At 42.3% G+C, this 20782-nt stretch overlaps 1 protein-coding gene across 2 annotated transcripts in view; it reads left to right on the top strand.

Annotated features, from left to right (window-relative positions):
* The first annotated feature begins 14932 nt into the window (after positions 1-14932).
* LOC129854194 (zinc finger protein 518A-like) overlaps positions 14933-20782 on the top strand; it is a 29046-nt gene continuing 23196 nt past the window's right edge. The window contains exons 1-2 of one of the 2 annotated variants that reach the window (XM_055920987.1): positions 14933-15043; positions 17255-17336. The gene's annotated coding sequence lies outside the window, so the exon portion shown is untranslated. Of the gene's footprint in view, positions 15059-17254; positions 17337-20782 lie in introns of both variants that reach the window. The other variant, XM_055920996.1, reaches the window with a different exon arrangement.

The following is a 20782-nucleotide window of genomic DNA, read 5'->3' as shown; positions in this document are numbered from 1 at the left end:
CTGAACACAAATCTGGACCATAACCAATGACCACAACCACACAACTACTGAACCAAAAAGCTACTGATCACAACCATGTAACTACAGACCACAACTACTGACCACAACCACATGACTACTTACCACAACTACTGGCCAAAACAACACAACTGAAGACAATAACTCCTGACCGTAACTGCTGACCAATACTGACGACACAATTACTGACCACAACTAAATAACTACTGACCACATCCATGCAACTACTGACCACTACTACTGAGAACAACACAATTACAGAACATAACTACGGATCACATCTACTGACCAAAACCACAAAACGACTAACCACAACTACTGACATCAAATACTGACCACAACTAATGACACAAATTTATGACGACAACCACACAACTACTGACCACAATGACTTACCACAACCACACAACTACTGACCACAACCACATAACTACTTATCACAACTACAGACAAAAACAACACAACTAAAGACAATAACTCCTGACCACAACTACTGACCACAACCAAACATCTACTGACCACAACAACACAACTACAGTCCATAACTACTGAACACAAATCTGGACCATAACCAATGACCACAACCACACAACTACTGAACCAAAAAGCTACTGATCACAACCATGTAACTACAGACCACAACTACTGACCACAACCACATGACTACTTACCACAACTACTGGCCAAAACAACACAACTAAAGACAATAACTCCTGACCGTAACTGCTGACCAATACTGACGACACAATTACTGACCACAACTAAATAACTACTGACCACATCCATGCAACTACTGACCACTACTACTGAGAACAACACAATTACAGAACATAACTACGGATCACATCTACTGACCAAAACCACAAAACGACTAACCACAACTACTGACATCAAATACTGACCACAACTAATGACACAAATTTATGACGACAACCACACAACTACTGACCACAATGACTTACCACAACCACACAACTACTGACCACAACCACATAACTACTTATCACAACTACAGACAAAAACAACACAACTAAAGACAATAACTCCTGACCACAACTACTGACCACAACCAAACATCTATGGATCAGAACTGCTGACCAAAACACACCAATACTGACGACACAACTACTGACCTCAATTACTGACAACACCCACACAATAATTGACCACACCTACTGACCACAACAACACAACTACAGACCGTAGCAGTCAGACGTCTTTGTCCTTCGCCTTGTCGTGTCCCATGAATATATATTTTTCTTCGCATATCTTTTTTATATTTTTCTAAACCTCAACTTCAACTTTTTCGAAAGTATTTTTACTTACCTTGGAACCGGAATCCCCCAACATAAGCTAGCCAGCTCACTAGCTACTAGCTAGTAGTCAGCTAACCACTGCTAGCGGTCATCAGCTAACCTTTAGCTCGGAAAGCTCTCGCCAGTTAGTACAACGCGACTCAAACCAGAGCATACCGGACCTATTTTCTGTCCATGTTCCCGGGTTCCTATCGCAAGCTCTGGACATTTTCGCCTGGATCATTGCAGCTAGCTAGCTGCTATCCGAGTGACTACTCCTGGCTAACGTCTGTCCCGAAGCAAGCACAAATTAGCCTGGAGCTAGCTCATGCTAGGTCCATTCTCCTGGCTAGCTGAAGAGGCCCATCAGCCACTCCTGGGCTACAATACCCGGACCCCTTCTACTGCCGGTACGGGGCATGGAACCCCGACGATCCTTCACAAATGGACTACGACGTAATCTGCACGAGGGGGTACTCAACTGGCCCCTACATCGCGACGTCCCCTGAATGCCAATCTGTTAGCCTCCTAGCCTGCTAGCCGCGGCCCGCTGTCTAGAGCATATTGGACTGTTAGCTGAATAGATCCACCGGGCCAATTCCTTGGGCCACTATACCTATTTTGCCAATTGGACTTGGACCCCTCTGCTAATCGGAACCCTACTAATCTATCACGACTGGTCTATAGACGTCACAGCACGCGGAGGCTAAAACAGAATTTCCTCCATCGAGACATCCCTCTAAGGCCCTTCTCCTAGCTTGCTAGCCCCGGCCTGCTAGCTGTCTGAATCGCAGTTTCTCCAGCCAGCCCAACCACTCACTGGACCCCTATGATCACCCGGCTACGCATACCTCTCCCTAATATCAATATGCCTTGTCCATTACTGTCCTGGTTAGTGATTATTGTCTTATTTCACTGTAGAGCATCTAGCCCTGCTCAATATGCCTTAACCAACCATTTAGTTCCACCTCCCACATATGCGGTGACATCACCGGGTTTAAATGTCTCTAGAGACAATTTCTCTCCCATCATTACTCAATGCCTAGGTTTACCTCCAATGTACTCACATCCTACCATACCTTTGCCTGTACATTATGCCTTGAATCTATTCTATCGCGCCCAGAAACCTGCTCCTTTTACTCTCTGTTCCTAACGTGCTAGACGACCAGTTCTAATTGCCTTTGTACCCTTATCCTACTCCTCCTCTATTCCTCTTGTGATGTAGAGGTTAATCCAGGCCCTGCAGTGCCTAGCTCCACTCCTACTCCCCAGGTGGTCTCATTTGTTGACTTCTGTAACTGTAAAAGCCTTGGTTTCATGCATGTTAACATTAGAAACCTCCTCCCTATGTTGGTTTTATTCACTGCTTTAGCACACTCTGCCAACCCGGATGTCCTAGCCGTGTCTGAATCCTGGCTTAGGAAGACCACCAAAAACCCTGAAATTTCCACCCCTAACTATAACATTTTCCGCCAAGATAGAACTGCCAAAGGGGGAGGTGTTGCAATCTACTGCAGAGATAGCCTGCAGAGTTCTGTCATACTATCCACATCTCAACACAAACAATTCGAGCTTCTACTTTTAAAAATCCACCTTTCCAGAAACAAGTCTCTCACCGTTGCCGCTTGCTATAGATCACCCTCTGCCCCCAGCTGTGCCCTGGACACCATATGTGAATTAATTGCCCCCATCTATCTTCAGAGCTCGTGCTGCTAGGTGACCTAAACTGGGACATGCTTATCACCCCGGCCATCCTACAATCGTAGCCTGATGCCCTCAATCTCACACAAATTATCAATGAACCCACTAGGTACAACCCCAAATCCGTAAAGTCGGGCACCCTGATAGATATCATCCTAACCAACTTGCCCTCCAAATACACCTCTGCCTTTTTCAACCAAGATCTCTGCGATCACTGCCTCATTGCCTGCATCCGTAATGGGTCTGCGGTCAAACGACCACCCCTCATCACTGTCAAACGCTACCTAAAACACTTCAGCGAGCAGGCCTTTCTAATCAACCTGGCCCGGGTATCCTGGAAGGATATTGACCTCATCCCGTCAGTAGAGGATGCCTAGTTATTCTTTAAAAGTTCCTTCCTTCCTCACCATCTTAAATAAGCATGCCCCATTCAAAAAAAAATGAACCAGGAACAGATATAGCCATTGGTTCTCTCCAGACCTGACTGCCCTTGACCAGCACAAAAACATCCTGTGGTGTTCTGCATTAGCATTGAATAGCCCCCGTGATATGCAACCTTTTAGTGAAGTTAGGAACCAATACACACAGGCAGTTAGGAAAGCTAAGGCTAGCTTTTTCAAGCAGAAATTTGCATCCTGTAGCACAAACTCAAAAAAGTTCTGGGACATTGTAAAGTCCATGGAGAATAAGAGTACCTCCTCCCAGCTGCCCACTGCACTGAGGCTAGGAAATACTGTCACCACCAATAAATCCACTCTAATTGAGAATTTCAATAAGCATGTTTCTGCGGATGGCTATGCTTTCCACCTGGCTACCCCTACCCCAATCAACAGGCCTCCACCCTCCACAGCAACTCGCCCAATCCTCCCCCATTTCTCCTTCACCCAAATCCAGAGAGCTAATGTTCTGTAAGAACTGCAAAATCTTGACCCCTACAAATCAGCTGGGCTAGACAAGAAAATTACAGTAACCTTCCCGCTAGCCATGATTGGCTGAAATAATGAGTGGGCCGGACATTCCGCGAGATGAGTTTGGATTGGTCTGCCATATAGCACGCTTCTGTATATTTGAGCTGATCAGTATGTCTAGGTAATACTGTCTAAAGCTAAATCTCAGAGATCAATTGGTAAACTCTGATTTACCACCTCAAAATATCCTTAAACAATGTCTATTTGCATCCTCTACTGGATGGAAAGGGCTGCGCTCAGTGCAATGGCACTTACAAATGTAGATCCTTCAAACAACCCAAAACAGGGAAACCGGACCCAATCAAAGGTGTTATCACGTGCTCCACTAAGGCATTTGGTTCAAATCCAGGCTCTGTCGCGGCCGGGAGACTCATGGGGCAGCACACAATTGGCCCAGCGTCATATGAGTTAAAGGAGGGTTTGGTCGGCAGGGATGTTCTTGTCCCATCGCGCTCTAGCGACTCCTGAGGCGGGCTGGGTGCAATGCACGCTGACACGGTTGCCAGGTGTATGGTGTTTTCTCCGTTGTCTACCTAGCTATAATGACAAACACTGTTTTCTCCCCTTAACCTGGAAGCGGCTGGCTTCCGGGTTAAGTGGGCATTGTGTCAAGAAGCAGTGCGGATTGGTTGTGTTTTGGAGGATGCACGGCTCTCGACCTTCGCCTCTCCCGAGTCTGTACAGGAGTTGCAGCGATGAGACAAGACTGTAACTACTAATTGGAAACAACAAAATTGGGGAGAAAAACCGGTAAAAAATATATATAGATAGATAGTCTAGCTATTTACATCTTCAGATATTACACATTTCTAATTTTGACAGAAAGTTCAAGTTACAGTGTACTGTTAGCTAACTAGCTAACATTAGCTGGCTGGCTCACTAGCTAGCGTTACTTGTACGATCTTATTACTCGTATCTCAGAGCCATTTGCTTGGCTAGCTATAGCCTAATGTTAGCCAGCTAACTTTGAACCTGGTTGGTTAGCTACCTGCAGATTCATGTAGGGTAGTAACGGATTATTGGGATTATAGTTCATTGTTTACCTAGCTAGCTAGCTAACGTTACGTGTATGATCTTATTATTCGTATCTCAAGGCCATTTGCTTGGCTAGCTATAGCCTAATGTTAGCTAGCTAACATTGAATTTGGTTGGTTAGCTACCTGCAGATTCATGCAGGGTAGTAACATCATGAGTTGGATTCATGGTTCATTGTCTACCTAGCTAGCTAGCTAGCTAGCTAATGCTGGCTGGCTCGCTAGCTAACGTTATGTGTATGATCTTATTATTCCTATCTCTGAGCCATTTGCTTGGCTAGCTATAACCTAATGTTAGGTAGCTAACATTGAACCTATTAGGTTAGCTACCTGCAGATTCATGCAGGGTAGTAACATCATGAGCTGGAAGTATGGTTCATTGTCTACATAGCTAGCTAGCTATCTAATGTTAGCTGGCTGGCTCGCTAGCTAAAGTTATGTGTATGATCTTATTATTTGTATCTCTGAGCCAATTGCTTGGCTAGCTATAGCCTAATGTTAGGTAGCTAACATTGAATCTATTTGGTTAGCTACCTGCAGATTCATGCAGGGTAGTAATGTCATGAGTTGGAATTATGGTTAAATGTTTACCTAGCAAGCTAGCTAGCTAGCTAACGTAAATTCAGTCTGGCCATCTACTCTGATTTCAGAGCACTCTCATCTTAGTGTGCCAGAGCACAAAATAACTGATGAATTTACGAATGCACAACACCTGTTGAATATGGCCGGTGTCGGTAAATGTCAGCAAAAAAGCATAATTAAATTGTTGCCAGCTGCACAGTTACAGTCACCAACGCTCTGGATAACATGAAAACAGCCTAACCAGCTCTGCTAGGTTGAGTAAAATGGTCAGAGTGGGGTGTTCTCTTGTTTGTCCGGAAATAGCCAGCCAATGCTAACCAGTTAGCTTGGGTGCTTGACTGCCGTTGTGAGGTCAGAACATTTGGATGCGTCCAATGTGCACTCTGAATGCTCTGAGAGCAAAACCTATTTGGTTATGAACGGACTATCTGACAGCACAGTTGCAGTCACCAACGCTCTGAATAACATAACAGCCTAACCAGCTCTACTAGGGCGAGTAATGTTCAGTGAGCTGTTCTCTCATTTGTGTCTGGAAGTAGCTAGCAAGTTAGCTTGGGTGCTTGACTGCTGTTGTTAATACAGAACGCTCGGATCAACCTTTAAAGAGATTCTTCTTCAGTGGGGTTCATCGGCGGTTGGCATCCAACGTTATGGTGCATTACTGCCACCTACTGTATTGGAGTGTGGGCCAGAGACAGGGGGAAACTAAATCCTACCTGCCAGCCCTGTTGCTCTTAAAAAAAGATAGCAAAATATTTGGTACTATATCTAATGACTTTCTACTCAATAAACTCTTTAAACTTATTTCCTGTATCCCCTTCTGCCTCATACTAAATCTCAGCCTCTCTCTTTCCCTCTGATACTGCTCACACTGTAGCAATACATGCTCCACGGTCTCTGTTTCCTGGCAATAATCACACTTTCACACTTATTATTTATGGACTTATTCAACTGGCTGTGTCCCACCCTTAATCTCTCTTTTTGTCCCTTCCTGCCGTCTTCCCCGACTTTCCTCTGTACTTGAAATAAATATCTCTATTCCCCCTTAAAGAGATGGGTATGGCTTAAGCTTAAGAGGGTGTGAATGATGCTGAATGGGTTTAGACAAAGAAGGGCTCTGCAGTAGTAGTACCAAAACATTCAAAGACCATTTTCTCAAAAGTGAGTTTACAAGTTTATCTTTCAAAGCAGAATTACTTTCCCATTGTTCCTCAACTGTAGTGTATGAAACACCGTTTTGTAGCTCTGAGTCTCTACTTTTATCCAATGTAAAAAACACAGTTTCAAATTTTGCTACTTAAGACCGATTTGAGCTAGTCAGTCACATTTGAGAAAAGCGCTACCGAAGTTCTATCAACACATTGCCTGTAGTACTCGCGTGACCATTATTACTATCCCTTCCGCGATGGCTACAAGGCCCTCCCCCGCCCTACCTTTGGCAAATCACGACTCCATTCTGCTCCTCTCTTCCAATGGGCAGAAACTCAAACAGGAAGTACCCGTGCTAAGGTCTATTCAATGCTGGTCTGACCAATCAGAATCCATGCTTCAAGATTGTTTTGATCACGAGGACTGGGATATGTTCCGGGTCGCCTCTAAGAATAACATTGACGCAGACACAGACACGGTGACTGAGTTCATCAAGTGTATAGGAGATGTTGTTCCCAAAGTGACTATTAAAAAATACCCAAACCAAAAACCGTGGATAGATGGCAGCATTCGCGCAAAACTGAAAGAACGAACCACCGCATTTAACAACGGCAAGGTGACTGGGAATATGGTGGACTACAAACAGTGTAATTATTCACACCGTAAGGCAATCAAACTGGAAAGACATCAGAACATAGACAAAGTGGTGATGCAATTTAACGGCTCAGACACGAGCCATATGTGGCAGGGTTAACAGACAATCACGGATTACAAAGGGAAAACCAGCCACGTCGCGGACGCCGACGTCTTGCTTCCATATAAGATAAACACCTCCTCGCTCGCTTTGAGGATAACACAGTGCTACCGATGTGGTCCGCTCCCAGGGACTGTGGCCTCTTGTTCTCCGTGACCGACATGAGTAAGACATTTAAGTGTGTTAACTCTTTCAAGGCAGGTTGTGAAGGTACAAAACAACACCTCCACTACGCTGATCCTCAACACAGGGGCCCCACAAGGGTTTGTGCTCAGGCCCCTCCTGTACTTCCTGTAAACCCATGACTGCGTGGCCATGCAAGTTTACAGACGACACAACAGTAGCAGGCCTGATTATCAACAATGACAAGACAGCCTACAGGGAGGAGGTAAGGGCACTGTCGAAGGGGTGCCAGGACAATAACCTCTACGTCAACAAAACGAAGGAGCTGATCGTGGACTTCAGGAGACAACAGAGAGAGCATGACCCTATTCACATCGACGGGACCGCAGTGGAGAAGGTAAAAAGCTTCCAGTTCCTCAGCTTACACATCACTGACAATCTGAAATGGTCCACCCACAAAGACAGTGTGGTGAAGAAGGCACAACAGCACCTCTTCAACCTCAGGAGGCTGAAGAAATTAGGCTCGGCCCATAAGACCCTCACTAACTTTTACAGATTGAGAGCATCCTGTCGGGCTGTATCACCGCCTGGTACAGCAACTGCAGGGTCTGCCCAACGCATCACCGGGGACACATTGCCTGCCCTCTAGGAAGGCCAAAAAGGAAGGCCACAGGAAGGCCAAAAAGATCCTCAAGGACATCAACCACCCGAGCCATGGCCTGTTCACCCCACTATCATCCAGAAGGCGAGGTCAGTACTGGTGCATCAAAGCTGGGACCGAGAGACTCAAGGCCATCAGACTGTTAAATAGCATCACTAGCCAGCTTCCACCCGGTTACGTAACCCTTCACCTTAGAAGCTGCTGCCTTTATACATAGACTTAGAATCACTGGCCACTTTAATCATATTTAAATCCTTTTTCCATACTGCTTTACTCATCTCATATGTATATACTGTATTCTATTCTACTGTATTTTAGTCAATGCTACTCAGACATTGCTCGTCCTAATATTTATATATTTCTAAATTACATTCTTTTACTTTTAGATTTGTGTGTATTGTTGTGAGTTGTTAGATATATTGTTGTGAGATGTTCAAAACTCCTACTGCACTGGAGTTTTGAACACAAGCATTTCGCAATAACATCTGCTAAATATGTGTATGTGACCAATAAAATTTGATTTGATGTAGAGTTGCAAGCTTTTTCGATCTAAGGTGTCCACAGATCGATTTATAAGTGAAATTGTCTCTCGTAACTGATACCAGAAACACGCAGGTCCCCTGAACAGGGGACCTTATATCTAAGGTATTCGTCTCCAGCTATTATAAGCCATGCTTTTGTGTATATTTGTATTTCTCTAAGCTCAGGTTTCCTTATTAGCTACCCAGCTTACTAGCTCAGTGTAGTTTTTTTTATATATTATTTTATTGCTGTCAGGTTATGCAAAATGTTCAATTCAGTGCACTAAATGCCAGGGGTTTACGAGACATAACTAAATTAAACATTTTATTTTTTATTTCGTAAACACACTAATGCAGATATAATTTTTATTTTCTGATCTTGCTGATAAGCTTACTGAGCTGCAGAACAAGTATGACTCATCATGGTGCCTTTCAGCTCTGCCTTGAGAATGACGTAGGCTACTAGGAAGGGTTAAGTGACGTTATAACACCATTGAAATAATGGCATAGTTATTTAGGGAAACAGATGTAATTGAGAACACCGCTGGCCTCTGAACATTCTCTTCATATGCATTTGCCTCTTCTAAATCAGTTGGAGCGCATAGAAAAGGCTTTTAACATGTAATCCATATTAATCTGTGTTAGAACACAAAATATACTGTATATAATGACGAAATGGTCTCCGCCCTAACAGTGGGAGTCGTTGTCTGGCGGTCTGCTTTTATTGTGGACAGATTTTGAGGGGAATAAACCCTCTCATTTCGCCTCTTCCTCTCTGCCAACACCAACCTCAGACAGTCAGAACCACTGAGCTATAATAAGAATGTCAGAAACGAAGTACCCAGATGGTGACATGCAGCCCCGAGGGATAAAGTTGTGACGATAGAAGAGAAGCATGGAGAGGCCAGAGACTTGTAAATTAGGATAAGGAAGAGAAGTTGGGTTTTGGAGAAACACCATCAGTGCCTGCTCTGCAACCAATACAGCGGATGAAGGCGCAGCAAGAGAGTGGTGAGCGGATAGATGTGGTTATGGACAGCTAGGAAGAAGGAGAAGAGCTGAGTACAGTCGGAAGATGTATGTTGAGGAAGAATGGCGGCAAGTACAAATCGTATTCTGCTTTCTCTGATGGCACAGATATTTAACCTAACGAGAGTGAAGATGAATTACCTGTGGTGGCAGATGTGGTGAAGACCTCCGAGTCCGAGCCTCACCCCGAGAAGAAGGATGATTTGAGCCCAGTGGGAGTGCCATTTTTGTAGAAAGTGGATCCCGGCCTTCAGGCTGATCCATATGTAGTCGCAGGCTGGGTAGAAAAGAAGTTTGGCACTGTTAAATCGGTAAGGTAGCTTGAAGTGACTTGTAATGATTTTCTGTGTTTCTTCTGTTCAGAGGGAGTGGGTGCTTCACGTCACTCGACAAGGGACAAGACCTGTGACTTGCTTTGCCTTCTGGAGCAGGGTGCCTTTGAAAATAATGATTACTGGGGTGGCGTTAAGTGTTGATGTGGAGCAACTGAAATGGAAAATTCCTTGTGTCTGTGATGCCCGACATTTGATGCGACGCAGACCCTGTGGCGAGCGTGGTTAAACTGAGTTTTGAAGCATAATCTTTACCTGATAAAGTAATGTTAGGATATGTCAGTTATCCACTGAGAGCTTTTGTACCGAACCCACTAAGGCAGTGGTCACTAACCTTTTCTGAGTCAAAATGCAAGCCGAGATCAACAGATTTTTTGGAACATGACTTAAAAAACGTAAGCCTATGCAACATTAACCAATTAATATATAAATAGTTCTGTAGCAATCAGGTTTGTGCAGTAGGATATAGGTCTAATACATTATAACTGCATATTGTCTATGCTTGAATTGCCCTGCCAATGTTGTTCTCCTCAGACCATTTTGAAATTATATTACAGTATTTTAGGTATATGATCACACTGGTAATAGACGATTTGTTGTGTTACTTGTGAGGCGCAGCTGAGTGAGCATAATATATACACTATATATACAAAAGTATGTGGACACCCCTTCAAATGAGTGGATTTGGCTATTTCCGCCACACCCTTTGCTAACAGGTGTGTAAAATTGAGCACACAGCCATGCAATCTCCATAGACAAACATTGGCAGTAGAATGGCCTTACTGAAGAGCTCAGTGACTTTCAACGTGGAACCGTCATAGGATGCCACCTTTCCAACAAGTCAGTTCGTCAAATTTCTGCCCAGCTAGAGCTGCCCTGTTCAACTGTAAGTGCTGTTATTGTGAAGTGGAAAAATCTAGGAGCAACAACGGCACAGCCGTGAAGTGATAGGCCACATAAGCTCACAGAACGGGACCGCCAAGTGCTGAAGCGCATAGCTTGTAAAATTCGTCTCTCCCCGGTTGCAACACTCACTACCAAGTTCCAAACTGCCTCTGGAAGCAACGTCAGCACAAGAACTCTTCCTCGGGAGCTTCATCAAATGGGTTTCCATGGCCGAGCAGCCGCACACAAGGCGAAGTTAAACATGCGCAATGCCAATCGCTTGGCTGTAGTGGTGTAAAGCTCGCCGCCATTGGGCTCTTGTGGCTGAATGGAAGCAAGTCCCTGCATCAATGTTTCAACATCTAGTGGAAAACCTTCCCAGAAGAGTGGAGGCTGTTATATCAGCAAAGGGGATCCACTCCATATTAATACCCATGATTTTGGAATGAGATGTTCGACGAGCAGGTGTCCACATACTTTTGGTCATGTAGTGCCTTCGGAAAGTATTCAGACCCCTTGACTTTTTCCACATTTTATTAGGTTACAGCCCTATTCTAAAATGAATTAAATAGTCGTTTTTCCTCATCAATCGACACAAAATACCCTATAATGACAAAGCAAAAACAGGTTTGATTTGTTTTGCTTATTTTTGCTAACAGATATCACATTTACTTAAGTATTCAGACCCTTTACTCAGTACTTTATTGAAGCACCTTTGGCAGAAATTACAGCTTCGATTCTACTTGGGTATGACGCTACAAGCTTGGCACAGCTGTATTTGGGGAGTTTCTCCCATTCTTCTCTGCAGATCCTCTCAGGCTCTGTCAGGTTGGGTGGGAAGCTTTGCTGCACAGCTATTTTCAGGTCTCGCAAGAGTTGTTCGATCAGGTTCAAGTCCGGGCTCTTGCTGGGCAACTCAAGGATATTCCGAGACTTGTCCCGAAGCCACTCCTGCATTGTCTTGGCTTTGTGCTTAGGGTCTTTGTCTTGTTGGAAGGTGAACCTTCGCCCCAGTCTGAGGTCTTGAGCGCTCTAGAGCATGTTTTCATCAAGGATCTCTCTGTATTTTGCTCCGTTCATCTTTGCCTCGATCCTAACTAGTTTCCCAATCCATGCCGCTGACAAACACCCCCACAGCATGATGCTGCCACCACCATGCTTCACCGTAGGGATGGTGCCAGGTTTCCTCCAGACGTGATGCTTGGCATTCAAGCCAAAGAGTTCAATCTTGGTTTCATAAGACCAGATTATCTTGTTTCTCATGGTCTGAGAGTCTTTAGGTGCCTTTTGGCAAACTCCAAGCGTGCTGTCGTGTACCTTTTACTGAGGAGTGGCATCTGTCTGGCCACTCTACCATAAAGGCCTGATTGGTGGCGAGCTGCAGAGATGGTTGTCCTTCTCGAAGGTTCTCCCATCTCCACAGAGTAACTCTAGAGGAAGAGTTACTCTCTCCCTCATGGCTCTCCCTCATGGATTTGTTTTTGCTCTGACATGCGCTGTCAACTGTGGGACCTTATATAGAGTGTGCCTTTCCAAATCATGTCCAATCAATTGAAGTAGGGAGAACGTGCATTTTATGGCTTATAAAAGAGTTGAACAAAGTGTTGACAGTGCTGAATAACAACTTAAACATTAACTTACTAATACAAACAGCAGCTCTTTGCTGTTTTCATTGAGTCTCTCTCTAGTCATAGTTTTAAAAGTTTTGAAGTCTCACATTATCAACTTTGCTGTGCGTTGAGGCTTCTTTTTACAGTCTATGGTACGAGGAAACTATGCAAAAACTGTGAACTGATTGGCCAGCGGTCGGCCTATAAGTGCACTTGATTTGTTCTCTGGTTCTGCTGGGTAAGCGGAGTTCTACCTTCAGACACATGAATAGGTTCAAAATGGGAACACTTTCCCTTCCTGGCGCTAGGGCTGCTGAATCAAGTCCATATGTAACCGATGTGAAATGGCTATCTAGTTAGCGGTGGTCCGCGCTAATAGCCTTTCAATCGGTGACGTCACTTGCTCTGAGACCTTGAAGTAGTGGTTTCCCTTGCTCTGCAAGGGCCGGGGCTTTTGTGGAGCGATGGGTAACGATGCTTCGTGGGTGACTGTTGTTGATGTGTGCAGAGGGTCCCTGGTTCGCGCCCGGGTCGGGGCGAGGAGACGGACTAAAGTTAAACTGTTACACATATACCGCCAACAGCACGAAACATATACAAAAAATTAGAACGCAAGGCTTGTTTTAACAGAAATGTTTTGTGATCGACGAGGAATGCATTGGAGATCGACCAGTCGATCGTGATCGACCAGTTGGTGACCACTGCACTAAGGTGTTTCAGATGCCAAGCTTATGATCACGTTGTGGCAGTGTGTAGGCGGGAGATTCCGAAATGTGTGAAGTGTGCAGGAAAGCATGGGACAAAGGAATATGTAGCATCGGTGGAAAAAACTGTGTCAACTGTGCGAGAAAGACAGTTTGAGGTTGCCAGGGCCAGAGTACAGCAGAAGGTGTTGTATGCTGAGACAGTGAAGAGAGTAGAGGATGATGTGTCAAGGGTGAGTAGTATTTGGTTTCAGTAAGGTTGGCTTCTTAGCATTCATTGCCATAGTTATCAACTGTACCGCAGGAATGGAATGTAAATTACAGAAAATATATGTTGTGGTGGCAGCTGGCAGCTGGCACCAAGTACTTGGGTGTACGAGGTTTTACTGCAGAAGAGTTACAAGGCAGTTAACCCACTGTTCCTAGGCAGTCATTGAAAATAAGAATTTGTTCTCTCCCTTGGTCATATGTTCATGACCCGGATTCACATAAATTATTTTAAATTCATAGTAACCCCTCCTACAACATATGCTGTCAAAATATTCTATAAAAAAGTATTTTAGTGACAAAGACTCCAGTGGTCATACATAATTCATAGATTCACCAAACATATATTATTATTTGATGTTTCATTATTCATGGTATATACTATTGGTTATGATTGCAGACAGAGCCCAAAGAATGCAATCATAACCAATAGTATATACCATGAATAATGAAACATAAAATAATAATATATGTTTGGTGAATCTATGAATTATGTATGACCACTGGAGTCTTTGCCACTAAAATACTTTTTTATAGAATATTTTGAATTAGTAATATTTTGATAAGGTGCATGTCACCCAGAGATATGCCGATGTTGTAGAGATACACCTAGCGGACTGAAAGCTCATAGTTGTAGGCATATTACAGTTAGTGCTATTTAGACTAGCGCTGGCAAACAAATCCATTACATTAGCTACCTAAATGTGAAGTAAACTCAACTGAGGAGTAATAGAGCAGCAGGTAGCCTAGTGGTTAGAGTGTTGGACTAGTAACCGAAAGGTTGCAAGATTGAATCCCTGAGCTGACAAGGTAAAGATCTGTCGTTATGCCCCTGAACAAGGCAGTTCCTAGGCCATCATTGAAAATAAGAATTTGTCCTTAACTGACTTGCCTAGTTAGATAAAGTAAAAAAATAATAATAATGGAGACTTTTAACTTGTAAACGTGCAGGATAACTACTTCCGTTTTTTTAATACTCTGTTTTGCTTGTTTGGGTAGCACTCCTCACAGGCTGTTTGGTGTATGTTTTTTGTTATTGCTGAGATGAAACTGCCCAAACTCTGAAAGGTATTATTGTATGTCAGAATTGCAACTCGAGATTTGTTCAAGACTAAAATGTTATTCCGTAATCGTAACATGGTGTTTGTATGTTCACAGATGAAATTTCACGTTCAGTTCATTTTTCACGCAATGCTTTTCTTATGAACCTAACAATTTATATATGGATCTTCTTACGATTCTAACAATACGTACATTCAACCTTTAGGCAGGTATCTGGCTCCATAGCGGCGGCATGCACAAACACTTGTGCAAACGCCATGATACCAAAGAAGAAGTAGTAGTAGTAGTACCCGGATGGAGCTGTCATGGCCGCCGTCGCTGAGCTGCAAGGCTGAAGAGAAAAGAAAGGTAAATTCATCAACGGTAAACCTTTTTTCCACTGTAATTTTAACAATCGCCAGGGTTTACATTGCGTCACAGTCGATAATGTCTAAATAAATCATCGCTAACCATACATTTACATTATGAGGCGTTATTTCTGGCGTGGGTGGGGGCAAGCTCTATTTTGTATTTAAATAACCGGTTATTGAACAAGTTCTTACTTTATATTGGGACTCTATAGTGTATTTATTTGTCAGTATCACGGATGAAGTAAATGAGGTACGTGGAGCAATATAAATTCTCAAGATAAACATTGCCCCATGCTTTCCACTGGTGTTGTAGGCTATACGTCTGCGTTTTTTCAAAGTTAGAGAATGTCGAGTCTGTATAGGTAATGTTAGCTAGCTACCGGAAAAGTACATTTTAAAATTGTATTTTTGTCAAGTAATTTATCTGTTTACAATGTATACACACGAGGTGGGATTTGTCTGTCTTCCACAAATATTGTTAGTTGTTGCCTGTTGTGAAGTAACGTTAGCTTACTGAGACATAAAATTGTTTGGGGGCACACACTGTACTTATTGTGTCGTTTTGCTTTGATGTGCTGAACGGTGTGGGTATGGATCCGATGTTCTGGCCCATGATGTTCTGTTGGTCGTAGTTTGTAGGATGCAGGGAATAAAAAACATTTCCACAATGAACGTTATCCTAGCTACTTCCTATAGGGACCCTCTTCGATAACAACACACAGACCTACACATTTTGAAGGACATTAGTGTTAATATCATTATGCTATCATATTGTCAAATTAATACATTTACCACATACTGCTATTAAATTGATATATTTTTCCACAGACAATGTGGTAGAATTAGATAATAGTTTATGGTTTGGTTGCCTTGTGAAATGCATGCATGAGTTGCATAGGCTAACTTAATGCAGCAAATGTAGTATTCGTTAGCAGTGAGGATGGAAATGTGTCTTTTGGGATGGTGGCACAACAACTCACTCAGTTATGTCTTCATTATTTGTGTAGTGCTGGGACATCACAGAATTTGTAAATCCCGGTGGCTATTTTTTCAAACATGGTCGCCAGCCAATGCTCCAGGGTCAGTTATGCAGTTTTCTTGGTTGGGTCAAAAAACATGGGTTGTGTGCCAATACCCAACCTTTGAAGGATCCTGTGCAAATAAGTATGTGACATTAGAAAGCCAGCTATTTAGACTGCCCTTTGTGCTTGTTGACAACTATGTTTTGCCCTAGCAGAATTAAGTTACAATGGCCTTTAAAGTTAGAATCAAACCTAAATCCTTGGAGTTGGTTGGCAGTTAGGCTATATTGGAAAATGAGTGTCCTCTTTCAATGCGTGCCTATATCCAGTAATGTGATGTTAAACTTAAAGGTTGAGTAGGCTTGGGCGATACCCCGGTATACAGTATATTCCGTAATTACCTACAGTATGACTTTCAATACCCCCCCCAAAAAACATTTATTTATGTGTGTGTGTGTGGGGGGGGGGGGGGGGGGGCACCGCTGCTGTGTGGGGGTGTGTGGTAAGCCACTGCTTATAACTAGAAGTAAAGTATAACTACAAGAAATTTGAAGGTTTGTCAAATACATTATGTCCATCTCAGGGCTCCAGCTATGCATTTGGTTTGCTAACTTGCTAGCTAAGTGGCTAGATGTCATGATCAAGCTTATTGGTTACAGCAATAATCAATAATCATTTTTTTTTAAATACTGCCCCTTCTGTGCACATTCGGTAATACCGTAGACCCCGGTATGGTACAGAAACAGTAGGACGGTATGAAAATCTGGATATTGCCCAACCATAAGGTAGACTAAATAACAATATCGGGCTGACTAACGCAACAACTAAGAGCATGAAGTGTGAGACTAAACTCCTGTGCTGTTGTCCAGCAGCTGTATTCCGTTGCAGCACAGTGAAGCGTACATGTGCAGATACTTTGACTTCGTCTTGCATCGTGCTCATTTGCAATATTATTGGTTAATCCTGCTGCTTGTGGCAATGTCACATTGCTGAGTCTCAGTTCAACCGTAATCTGAATCTTACCTTTCATTCAACCATATCGATAGTCTTTACCTTTCATTCAATATTTTACCAATTTACACAAACAGAATTATGAGGACAATAAATGGACATCAAAACCATGTAATCAGTCCACACAATTAAGGGAAGCAGTGGTGATGTTAATCATTTTGCAATTTTTCTGACAGCTTGCGGAGCCCATCCCGACATCACCAACCCAGAGGGAGAAGACAGAACATTCATGTTAAGGCTTCCTTGGAAGGGGTAAAGGTAAATTCAAATAGTCATAATAAAAACAAAGGATGTCATTTCTGAGGTTCTTTTTTGTTGAGCAAGTATTCTATTGATGTTCAGTCTTGATACTTTTGTAAAATATGAATTAGGATGTGCATACAGCAGACATACAGTAGCTATGTTTCAATCAATTTCAGTCAATACAGTTTGTCATGCTGTTCATTAATCTTAGTCTGTAAAGCCTACCATCATTTATTATCTGATACAAGGCATTTGCACCAACAAATGTGCATATGCTGTGTGGAATACTGTTTTTCTTTTAGTGGTAACATTGAGATATAGGCCTAATACAGAATTCAGTGTAAAAATAATCTTGATTACAATGAAAAAGCCACAAGAATAAAGCATGAGACCATCTGATCTCACATTGGAACTTTGTGAAGTCATCATTAGCTAGGTTTCCGTCCAATTTGCAACAGATTTTCATACGAATATCGTCATTTTCCAACCAGAGGTGATAATTATTGGAAAGGAGCATCAAGCTCATCACTGTGCACTTTCACCACCCTGTGAAGTTCATCTTCATTTATTACATCTGTGGCTTTTCCAAGTCGCAGTGGGAGGACCACACAACATAGCATTGTGTAACTGTAAGTTTACTTTGACATGATAGGTATTATCAATATTTGTGCATAAAAGCGGGGATGCACAGCCAGGACCGCACACCTCCCCAAAATTCCCAACCAAGGCGACTCATCATACGTGGCTCCTGTTTGGGATGGGCAGTTGACATTATTTTGCTATTCGAATAATATATGCAAAATATGTATATGCGTGAAAAATAAATAAATGCTCAAATCTACCTATAAAATATTTGGAAGCCAATAGTTTGGGGTATACATATACATTATAGACTACAATATTATGCTAAGTTAGTATTGATCATATTGAACAATATTTCTTTATTTTCATTTGCATTCTGTATAGAGGGAGTGCTTTTTGTGTTAATGTACCCTTTAAGCTCACCTAAGATAAATGTCAAATTTACAAAAATTGATTTTTTTAAACGTATGTTGTTGTAGCAACATAACTTATGTGACATGCAGGTATGACTGCTAGCATGAAAAAAACACATTTTAAATTGTCAAGAAATAGTAATGAATGTTAATGAATATGCTATCATGTGCATATAGCAGCACACTGATCTCTTAATTTGAGATAAATTATGATCACTTATCTGACAATGTTATCTGCGGGTAGCCTCAACAGAAGTTTTTTTTTTTTTTTTATAGCTTTGAAATTGGCCATTAATGTGAACTTACACAATTGTCAATGACTTAATAAAACATCTGATTAGCTTAGAATAAAATAATTTATGCATATATCATCCAGAGGAATTAGTTGAAACATTAAAAAGCGGAATACTTTTTATTTTTATTTGAATCCAAAGATTGAAGTGGGCTTAATGGGTACATGGGCTTAAATGCCATGTTGCGAATTACATTTGACAATATAATATACATACACCCCCTGTGGATGGCACAACAACCCCAAAAAAGTTGGGCTACTAAGAAGAAAATGTGTGAAGCACATGCCCTAGTAAGCAATGCCCCCCTCAAGTGCATGATGCAGCCTGTGATTTTTCCTAAGACGTTCGTTCAGGTGAAGACTCTGGAGCTGACTGGGGACAACATATGGTGAAGACTCCAGTTTTACAAACAAGTAACTATTACTCCTAGGCCTGAAGAACAAAAATAATTGTCTCTTATATTTACATGTACATGATTTTTGTTTGTTAAAGGCATGAACTTGGCATTGCTTGCTGGCTTCTGACTTATTCATGCTACTTTACTAGCAGCTGACAAGCTGGATCAGGCAGTTTTACATGCCAGGGGGAAATTAAATGCTATATTTGCTAAGCTATCCATCTAATTGTTAAAGTTGATAAAGTGCCATTAGCTAGCTAGATTGAAACTGCTGAAGAAAAGTTGGCTGTTACCCTAACTCCCACCACCAGTCTGAGTTCACCACCTTAGCTAGCGTAGTAGACTAGCTAGGTTTCTAGAAAAAAGCTAGATATTTGCTAGCTATAATACTGACCATTCTGAACACTTTTTGTCAAACTGCAGTACTTCGTTCCCCTGCCTGTTTATTGATGCACTGGTGACTGAAAAAGTAGGCAAGAAAAATGCTCCTCTTGATTTCACTGCAAATAGGCTGTGTTGTTTTGGTGTAATTTGTCAGAATTAACGTGTGCACATTTGCATTAGTTAATTAAGTTACTGACTGACTAGTCTAATTCATGTTTTTGGTGGTGTTTAATTTCAGATGAAGAGGGAGCTAGATCACTAGAAAATCAGCATGCAGTCAGACCAGGGCTCGTATTCCAAAGCATCTCAGATTAGAAATACATATTTTTAAGAATTTTTGCCTTTATCGCAATTAGTGATTACATTGACAGGGGGAGCTGGTCCTAGATCACTTTTCCTACTCTGAAGACGCTTTGTGAATACGGGCCCGGGAAGAAAGCTGTTGCCCAATACCAGTCTTTCACCACAGGACCCTAGAGGAAATACAGTCAATGCTTATGAACTGAATGTGCATGTGAATTTCCACATATCAATGACACTAATAAAAGGGTTGAATTGTTCAGCAACATGTGCAGTGAACATGGCTTTGGTGATGAAAGGAACATAATGCATTTATTGTAATCTCCACTGCATGCTATGGCATGGGCTTGGATGGTAACACACCTCTTCAAGCTTCCTGACTGAATACTGGGGTTTTCAGTGATTCCAGAAGCAAGGGCCTTACCTGGGAGTACAGCAACAGTCCCACCTCTCGCAGCCATTCTGACATGTATTGTATGTAACCACTTAAATTCATACAAACTGCTACGGACGCAAGCACTGACTAATATTCACTTTGTCCCATTCTTTAATCTTGTCTGGGATATACAGTGCATTCGGGAAGTTTTCAGACCCCTTTTTCCACATTTTGTTATGTTACAGCCTTATTCTAAATTTGATTAAATAAAAACAATCCTCATCAATCTACACAAAATACCCCATAATGGCAAAGCAAAAACAGGTTTTTAGACATTTTAGCAAAAAACTGCTTATTTACGTAAGTATTCAGACCCTTTGCTATGAGACTCAAAATTGAGCTCAGGTGCATCCTGTTTCCATTGCTCATACTTGAGATGTTCCTTCAACTTGATTGCAGTCCACCTATGGTAAATTCAATTGATTGGACATGCTTTGGGAAAGCACACATGTGTCTATGTAAGTGTATGTCAGAGCAAACACCAAGCCATGAGGTCGAAGGAATTGTCTGTAGAGCTCCGAGACCAGATTGTGTCGAGGCACAGATCTGGGGAAGGGTACCCAAAAAATTCTGCAGCATTGAAGGTCCCCAAGAACACAGTGGCCTCCATTGTTCTTAAATAGGAGAAGTTTGAAACCACCCAGACTCTTCCTAGA

Source organism: Salvelinus fontinalis, chromosome 1 (assembly GCF_029448725.1).
Source record: "Salvelinus fontinalis isolate EN_2023a chromosome 1, ASM2944872v1, whole genome shotgun sequence".
In the NCBI taxonomy this organism is placed as follows: Eukaryota; Metazoa; Chordata; class Actinopteri; order Salmoniformes; family Salmonidae; genus Salvelinus; species Salvelinus fontinalis.
This window is presented reverse-complemented; position numbering and strand designations above follow the sequence as displayed.